We start from the raw sequence: 10,077 nt of genomic DNA on the forward strand, positions 1-10,077 counted from the left end.
AGGCCCAGAATTTGGAAAATGATTCAGTCCTGTTTATTCTATGTAATGATGTTATTTTTGTATTAAACATGAGGGTTGTAAAGTGATTCTGTATGTTAGTTTAAATGTGTAAATATTTCTCTTATGGCATCCTTATGTACACTGACCGTGAACATTTTATTTTATGGTGGGCTTGAATTAAATCCATTACAATCAAAGAAGGCATCTGAACCTGGAGTGAGGCTGGCATGGCCGCTAGCATCCTGAATCCATCAGGCACGGAATTGCTACGAGTAATATGAGTGAAATAAGGACATAAAACCCTGGGGCCTTAAGAAGGCAACTCCACTGACTCCAAAAAAACATTTTAACAGATGTTATATGCATGGCACCAAATAAATAAGACCTGATGTAAGTAATCAGCCACAATATGACATTTGAATACTGAGGTATTTAAAGTTTGGGACACTACTGTAACTTAAATACATGCCTAAAATTGGCCACTTCCCTTCCCATTCATTTTCTCTCATACCACCATGAGATTAAAATCGTTGAGTTTATTTCCTCTGAGCCTAACAGTCATAAAACATCTTCTTTATTTTCAACTTGCTTGTTTTTGATCTCCTGTGATGGTTAATCTTGTGTTTTAACTTGACTGGGCCATGGGGTGACCAGATATTTGGTCAAACACTATTTTGGCTGTTGCTGTGAGAGTGTTTTTAGATGAGATTAACATTTATTTTTATTTTTATTATTTTCAAGACAGGATCTTGCTCTGTCACCCGGGCTGGAGTGCAGTAGCATGATCTCGGGTCACTGCAATCCCCGCCTCCTGGGTTCAAGCAATTCTCCTGCTTCAGCCTCCCGAGTAGCTGTGACTACAGACATATGCCACCATGCGTCAGCTAATTTTTTGCATTTTTAGTAGAGACAGGGTTTCGCCATGTTGGCCAGGCTGGTCTCAACATCCTGGCCTCAAGTGATCCACCTGCCTTGGCCTCCCAAAGTGCCGGGATTACAGGCATGAGCCATGGTGCCTGGCTGAGATGAACACTTAAATTGGTAGACTGAGTAAAGCAGATGGCCCTCCATAATGTGAGTGGGCCTTATTCAATCAGTTGAAGGCCTGAATACAACAAAAAGCTAACCTCCCTGGGCAAGAGATAATTCTTCTGCCTGGTGGCCTTCTGACTGGTTCTGCAACAGCCTGCTGGCCTTTGCACTCAAACTGGGATGTCAATTCTGCAGATTTTGGATTTTGTCAGCCTCCATAATTGCATGAGCCAATTCCTTATAATAAATATCTTTACCTGCCCTGCTGCCCTGCCCCACACAATTGGTTCTCTTTCCTCTGGAGAACCTTTACTAATAAATGTCCCAATTTATTTGTCAAGTTTTATACTGACTAACTATCCCCACTATAATGAATGTTCCATAAAGGTAGAGACTGTCTTGTCTGCTATTTATTCCCAATGTTCAGACTTGCTCTTAATAACTGCAAAGAATTACTTGGTGAATAAAAGCATCTCTCTGGGGAAGCAGTGATGCTTTTAGATGATCTGAGTGTGGCACCAAAGAGGACAAATATGTCACCTTGAGCAAATGGCATCTACTTGGGTGAATGGTGAAGTAATATCATGTATTGAACATAAAAAGTAAACTTGAAGAAAATTTTTAAGAGAGCTAAGGTATAACTCTATACTAGAAGGGGAAGTTAATGTAAACTCAGAGGGGATAATCTATTCATGAGTTTTAAATACTGTTTTTATATATTTTTGACAATGATATATGTTGATAAAAAATTTTGAGACTCTTAAAGCTTTGGCTAGCACTGAAGTTTGCAATCATGCATTTCTGTTGCCCTAAAGATCTTCAGGCCTCCCCAAATCATCCAGCTCAAAGCAAGCCATAAATAAATCAGTGTCAATTGTGGTTACAAATTCTGGATGCCTCTATCAGGAAAACGAAAGGTATAGAAATTAAGGAATAGAATGAAAGCAAACTTTTAACATGTATTAATGGTTGTTGGGGCTATGAATGTGAGGCAAGGGTATCATGTGTCATGTTTGTGAGCTGCAAGTTTTATTGCAAATCACCACATCTTAGTTCATAGTGTTACTATGATAAATAGTTGGGTTCTCTATTGTAAGCAGTCTTACAAAGTAAAACAAAACAAAACAAAAAACTAATGAGAAATATATCCCGTGTAACTGACTTATTTAATGGGTTAAACAGAGTTGGGTAAATCAGGAAACAGCATAATTTTTTTTTGTTGACCAGTGCCTTTAAGCAAGCTCTTTCTAGTCCCTCTCTCCCTGCTCATTGATGACATCCCTGGCAGATTCCACAATCTTTGGCTCGCTTTTGGCCATGAGAAGGGTCACATTTTCAGATTTTAAAAGTCCAGTCCCTGTGGGCAGAAATGTAAATTAATAAATGTAAATTAGTCCAGCCACTGTGAAGAGCAGTTTGGAGATTTCTCAAAGAACTCAAAACAGAACTACCATTTGCTCTTACAATGCCGTTACTGGATACACACCCAAAGGAAAAGAAATCTACCAAAAAGACACTGGCACTCAAATGTTCATTGCAGCACTAGTCACAATCAACCTAGGTGCCCTTCAGTGGTGGATTGGATAAAGAAAATGTGGTACAAAGATGGCCGAATAGGAACAGCTCCAGTCTGCAGCTACCAGCAAGATCAATGCAGAAGGTGATGTCTGCATTTCCAACTGAGGTACCCAGCTCATCTCATTGGGACTGGTTAGACAGTGGGGGCAGTCCATGGAGGGTGAGCCAAAGGAGGGTGGGGCATCACTTCATCTGGAAAGCACAAGGCGTTGGGGAACTCCCTCTCCTAGCCAAGGGAAGCCGTGAGGGACTGTGCTGTGAGGAACAATGCATTCCAGCCCAGATACTACACTTTTCCCATGGTCTTTGCAACCCACAGACCAGGAGATTCCCTTGGGTGCCTATACCACCAGGGCCCTGGGTTTAAAGCACAAAACTGGGCGGCTGTTTGGGCAGACACCGAGCTAGCTGCAGGAGTTTTTTTTTTTATACCCCAGTGATGCCGGAATGCCAGTGAGACAGAACTGTTCACTCCCCTGGAAAGAGGGCTGAAGCCAGGGAGCCAAGTGGTCTAGCTTAGTGGATCTCACCCCCATGGAGCCCAGCAAGCTAAGGTCCACTGGCTTGAAATTCTCACTGCCAGCACAGCAGTCTGAAGTTGACCTGGGATGCTTGAGCTTGATGGGGTAAGAGCATCCACCATTACTGAGGCTTGAGTAGGTGGTTTTTCACCTCACAGTATAAACAAAGGCACCAGGAAGTTTGAAATGGGCAGAGCCCACTGCAGGTCAGCAAAGTCACTGTAGCAAGACTGCCTCTCTAGATTCCTCCTCTCTGGGCAGGGCATCTCTGAAAGAAAGGCAGCAGCCCTTGTCAGGGCCTTATAGATAAAACTTTCATCTCCCTGGGGCAGAGCACCTGGGGGAGGGAGGGGCTGTGGGTGCAGCTTCAGCAGACTTAAACATTCCTGCCTTCCAGCTCTGATGAGAGCAGTGGATCTCCTAGCACAGTGCTTAAGCTCTGCTAAGGGACAGACTGCCTCCTTAAGTGAGGCCCTGACCTCCATGCCTCCTGACTGGGAGACACCCTCCAGCAGGGGTCAACAGACACCTCATACAGGAGAGCTGGCTTCTGGCACGTGCCCCTCTGGGACAAAGCTTCCAGAGGGAGGAACAGGCAGCAGTCTTTGCTGTTCTGAAGCCTCGGCTGGTGATACCCAGGCAAACAGTGTCTGGAGTGGACCTCCAGCAAATTCCAGCAGACCTACAGCAGAGGTCCCTGACTGTTAGGAAAACTAACAAACAGAAAGGAGTAGCATCAACATCAACAAAAAGGACGTCCACACAAAAACCCCATCTGAAGATCACCAACATGAAAGAACAAAGGTAGATAAATCCAAGATGATGAGGAAAAACCAGCACAAAAAGGATGAAAATTCCAAAAACTAGAATGTCTCTTCTCCTCCAAAGGATCACATCTCCTCACTAGCAAGGGAACAAAACTGGATGGAGAATGAGTTTGACAAACTGCTTCAGAAGGTGGGTAATAACAAACTCCTCTGAGCTAAAGGAGCATGTTCTAACCCAATGCAAGGAAGCTAAGAACCTTGAAAAAAGGTTAGAGGAATTGCTAACTAGAATAACCAGTTTAGAGAAGAGCACAAATGACCTGATGGAGCTGAAAAATACAGCACGAGAACTTCGTGAAGCATACACAAGTATCAATAGCCAAATCAATCAAGCAGAAGAAAGGAGATCAGAGATTGAAGATCAACTTAATGAAATAAAGTGGGAAGACAAGATTAGATAAAAAAATGAAAAGGAATGAACAAAACCTCCAAGAAATATGGGACTATGTGAAAAGACCAAACCTATATTTTATTGGTGTACCTGAAAGCGATGGGGAGAATGGAACCAAGTTGGAAAACACTCTTCAGGATATTATCCAGGAGAACTTCCCCAACCTAGCAAGACAGGCCAACATTCAAATTCAGGAAATACAGAGAACACCACAAAGGTACTCATCGAGAAGAGCAATCCCAAGACACATAATTGCCAGATTCACCAAGGTTGAAATTAAGGAAAAATTGTTAAGGGGAGCCAGAGAGAAAGGTCGGGTTACCCACAAAGTGAAGACCATCAGACTAACAGCACATCTCTCTGCAGAAATCCTACAAGCCAGAAGAGAGTGGGGGGTCAATATTCAACATTCTTAAAGAAAAGAACTTTCAACCCAGAATTTCATATCCAGCCAAACTAAGCTTCATAAGTGAAGGAGAAATAAAATCCTTTACAGACAAGCAAATTCTGAGAGATTTTGTCACCAAAAGGCCTGCCCTAAAAGAGCTCCTGAAGGAAGCACTAAACATGGAAAGGAAAAACCAGTACCAGCCACTGTAAAAACATAACAAATTGTAAAGACCATCAACACTGTGAAGAAACTACATCACCTAACAGGCAAAATAACCAGCTAGCATCACAATGACAGGATCAAATTCACACATAACAATACTAACCTTAAATGTAAATGGGCTAAATGCCCCAATTAAAAGACACAGACTGGCAAATTGGATAAAGAGTCAAAACCCCATCAGTGTGCTGTATTCAGGAGACCCTTCTCATGTGCAAAGACACACATAGGCTCAAAATAAAGTGATGGAGGAATATTTACCAAACAAATGGAAAAAAAAGCAGGGTTTGCAATCCTAGTCTCTGATAAAACAGACTTTAAACGAACAAAGACAAAAGAGACCAAGAAGGGCATTACATAATGGTAAAGGGATCAATGCAACAAGAAGAACTAACTCTCCTAAATATATATGCACCCAAGACAGGAGCAGCCAGATTCATAAAGCAAGTCCTGAGAGACCTACAAAGAGACTTAGACTCCCACACAATAATAGCTGGAGACTTTAACACCCCACTGTCAGTATTAGACAGATCAATGAGACAGAAAATTAATAAAGATATTCAGGACTTGAACTCAGCTCTGGACCAAGTGGACCTAATAGATATCTACAGAACTCTCCACCCCAGATCAACAGAATATACATTGTTCTCAGCACCACATCACAAATTATTCTAAAATTTACCACATAATTGGAAGTAAAACACTCCTCAGCAAATGTAAAATAATGGAAATCATAACAAACAGTCTCTCAGACCATAGTGCAATCAAATTAGAACTCAGGATTAAGAAACTCACTCAAAACCGCACAACTACATGGAAACTGAACAACCTGCTCCTGAATGACTACTGGTTAAGTAACAAAATTTAGGCATAAATAAATAAGTTCTTTGAAACCAATGAGAACAGACACAATGTACCAGAATCTCTGGGACACAGCTAAAGCAGTGTTTAGAGGGAAATTTATAGCACTAAATGCCCACAGGTGAAAGCAGGAGAGATCTAAAATTGACACCTTAACATCACAATTAAAAGAACTAGAGAAGCAAGAGCAAACAAATTCAAAAGCTAGCAGAAAACAAGAAATAGCTAAGATCAGAGCAGAACTGAAGGAGATAGAGACACGAAAAACCCTTCAAAAAAATCAATGAATCCAGGAGCTGGTTTTTTTGAAAAGATTAACAAAATAGATAGACTGCCAGACTAATAAAGAAGAAAAGAGAGAAGAATCAAATAGACGTAATAAAAAATGATAAGGGGATATCACTACTGATCCCACAGAAATACAAGCTACCATCAGAGAATACTGTAAACACCTCTATGCAAATAAACTAGAAAATCTAGAAGAAATGGATAAATTCCTGGACACATACACCCTCCCAAGACTAAACCAGGAAGAAGTTGCATCCATGAATAGATGCATAACAAGTTCTGAAATTGAAGCAGTAATTAATAGCCTACCAACCAAAAAAAGCCCAGGACCAGACTGATTTTACCAGAGGTAAGAGGAGGAGCTGGTACCATTCCTTCTGAAACTATTCCAAACAATAGAAAAAGAGGGAATCCTTCCTAACTCATTTTATGAGGCCAGCATCATCCTGATACTAAAACCTGGCAGAGACACAATAAAAAAAAATTTCAGGCCAATATCCCTGATGAACATTGATGTGAAAATCCTCAATAAAATACTGGCAAATCAAATCCTGCAACACATCAAAAAGCTTATCCACCACGATCAAGTTGGCTTCATACCTGGGATGCAAGTCTGGTTCAACATACACAAATCTATAAACGTAATCCATCACATAAACAGAACCAATGACAAAAACCACATGATTATCTCAATAGATGCAGAAAAAGTCTTTGATAAAATGCAACACCCCTTCATGCTAAAAACTCTCCATAAACTAGGTATTGATGGAATGTATCTTAAAATAATAAGAGCTATTTATGACAAACCCACAGCCAATATCATACTGTATGGGCAAAAGCTGAAAGCGTTCCCTTTGAAAACCAGCACAAGACAAGAATGTCCTCTCTCACCACTCCTATTCAACAGACCATTGGAAGTTCTGGCCAGGGAAATCAGGCAAGAGAAAGAAATAAAGCGTATTCAAACAGGAAGACGGGAAGTTAAATTGTCTCTGTTTGCAGATGACATGATTGTATATTTAGAAAACCCCATCATCTCAGCCCAAAATCTCCTTAAGCTGATAAGCAACTTCAGCAAAGTCTCAGGATATAAAATTAATGTGCAAAAATCACAAGCATTCATATACACCAAAAACAGATAAACAGAGAGCCAAATCATGAGTCAACTCCCATGCACAATTGCTATGAAGAGAATAAAATACCTAGGAATACAACTTAAAATGGATGTAAAGGGCCTCTTCAAGGAGATCTATGAACCACTGTTCAAGGAAACAAGAGAGGACACACACAAATGGAAAAACATTCCACACTCATGGATAGGAAGAATCAATATCATAAAAATGGCCATACTGCTCAAAGTAATTTATAGATTCAATGCTATCCCAATCAAGCTACCATTGATTTTCTTCACAGAATTAGAAAAAACTACTTTAAATTTCATATGGAACCAAAAAAGAGCCTGTATAGCCAAGACAATCTTAAGCAAAAAGAACAAAGCTGGAGGCATCACACTACCTGACTTCAAACAATACGACAAGGCTACAGTAACCAAAACAGCACGGTACTGGTATCAAAACAGATATATAGACCAACGGAACAGATCAGAGGCCTCAGAAATAATGCCACACATCTACAATCATCTGATCTTTGACTAACCTGACAAAAACAAGAAATGGGGAAACGATTCCCTATTTAATAAATGGTGTTGGGAAAACTGGCTAGTCATATGCAGAAAACTGAAACTGGATCCCTTCATTACACCTTATACAAAAATTAACTCAAGATTGATTAAAGACTTAAATGTAAGACCTAAAACCATAAAAACCCCAGAAGAAAACCTAGGCAATACCATTCAGGACATAGGCATGGGCAAAGACTTCATAACTAAAACACCAAAAGCAATGGCAACAAAAGCCAAAATTGACCAATGAGATCTAATTAAACTAAAGAGCTTCTGCACAGCACAAGAACTATCATCAGAGTGAACAGGCAGCCTACAGAATGGGAGAAAATTTTTGCAATCTGTCCATCTGACAAAGGGCTAATATCCAGAATCTACAAGGAACTTAAACAAATTTACATGAAAAAACAACCCCATCAAAAAGTGGGCCAAGGATATGAACAGACACTTCTCAAAAGAAGACATTTACGTGGCCAACAAACATGAAAAAAAGCTCATCATCACTGGTCATTAGAGACATGCAAATCAAAACCACAATGAGATACCATCTCACACCAGTTAGAATGGTGATCATTAAAAAGTCAGGGAACAACAGATGCTGGAGAGGATGTGGAGAAATAGGAATGCTTTTACCCTGTTGGTGGGAGTGTAAATTAATTCAACCATTGTGGAAGACAATGTGTCGATTCCTCAGGGATCTAGAACCAGAAATACCATTTGATCCAGCAATCCCATTACTGGGTATATACCCAAAGTATTATAAATCATTCTACTTTAAAGAGACGTGCACACGTATGTTTACTGCGGCACTATTCACAATAGCAAAGACTTGGAAACAACACAAATGCCCATCAATGATAGACTGAATAAAGAAAATGTGACACATATATACCATGGAATACTACGCAGCCATAAGAAAGGATGAGTTCATGTCCTTTGCAGGGAGATGGATGAAGCTGGAAACCATCATTCTCAGCAAACTAACACAGGAATAGAAAACCAAACACTGTACGTTCTCACTTACAAGTCGGAGTTGAACAATGAGAACACATGGACACAGGGAGGGGAATATCACACACCAGGGGCGGTTGGGGGGTGGGAGACTAGGGGAGGGATAGCATTAGGAGAAATACCTAAGGTAGATGACAGGTTGATGGGTGCAGCAAACTACCATGGCATGTGTATACCTATGTAACAAACCTGCACGTTTTGCACATGTATCCCAGAACTTAAAGTATATATATAAAAAATGAAAATGTGGTACATATACACTATGGAATACTATGCAACCATAAAAAAGAATAAAATCATGTTCTTTGCAGCAACATGTATGCAGTTGGAGGTCATTATCCTAAGCGAATTAATGCAGGAACAGAAAACCAAATACTGCACATTCTCACTTATAAATGGGAGCTGAACATTGGGTACTAATGGATGTAAAGAGGGCAACAATAGACACTGGGAACTCCAAATTGAGGAGGAAGAAATGGGGTCAAAGGTTGAAAAATTACCTATAAGCTTACTACTTGGGTGATGGGAACATTAGTACCCCAAACCTCAGCATCACACCATATCTCCCTATAACAAACCTGCACATGCACTCCCTGAATTTAAAATAAAAGTTGAAATTATTACAAAATAAAATAAACAAAACAATATAAAATTATATCTTCAGACTGAAGTAATATTAAGTTATAAAAGTCCAGTTCAGTATAAGGCAAACTTCAGCCTCATCTCCAATTCACGGCTTCTGTCCTCCTTCCTTTTCAGTGCCTAAGACACAGTTCTGGAATCTGCAGCGGGATCAATGAGGTACGGTCTCTGCTTTAACTAATGCTCCACTTTGACCTCACACAATGTTCTACCAAGTGGAGATGAGGCAAGGAGGTGGGAGGAAGGACAACAGGAAAGATTTCTTCACCTACAGGGTACTGTTGATAGTTCTTGCCACAGTGTCAAATTACTCTGTCCCGTAGACCTCCAAGTGTGAGCTCTCTTGGAGGCATTTGGTGGGGGCATACTCCTCACCCAGATTGGAAGCCCCTTTGGTGGAGTCCTTTCAACATAGCAGTCTGGGCATGGTGGCTTACACCTGTTATCCTAGCTTTTTGGGAGGCTGAGGTGGAATGATCACTTGAGGCCAAGAGTGCAAGACCTGCCTGGGAAACACAGTGAGACCTTGTCACTTACAAACAAACAAACAAACAAAAAATTAGCGGGGCACAGTGGTGTGCACTTGTAGTCTCAAGCTACTTGAGAGGCTGAGATGGGAGGATTGCTTGGTTCTG

General features: G+C 40.7%; 1 long non-coding RNA gene across 1 annotated transcript in view; it reads left to right on the forward strand.

The window, feature by feature from the left end:
• The window catches only part of LOC129048423 (uncharacterized), a 68,818-nt gene extending 59,017 nt beyond the window's left edge, over positions 1–9,801 (forward strand). Inside the window, exon 7 of the long non-coding RNA XR_010141393.1 lies at positions 9,560–9,801. This is a non-coding gene — a long non-coding RNA (uncharacterized LOC129048423). The remainder of the gene's footprint in view (positions 1–9,559) is intronic.
• The last annotated feature ends 276 nt before the right edge of the window (positions 9,802–10,077 follow it).

The sequence above is a fragment of the Pongo abelii genome, chromosome 8 (assembly GCF_028885655.2).
Source record: "Pongo abelii isolate AG06213 chromosome 8, NHGRI_mPonAbe1-v2.0_pri, whole genome shotgun sequence".
Lineage (NCBI taxonomy): Eukaryota > Metazoa > Chordata > Mammalia > Primates > Hominidae > Pongo > Pongo abelii.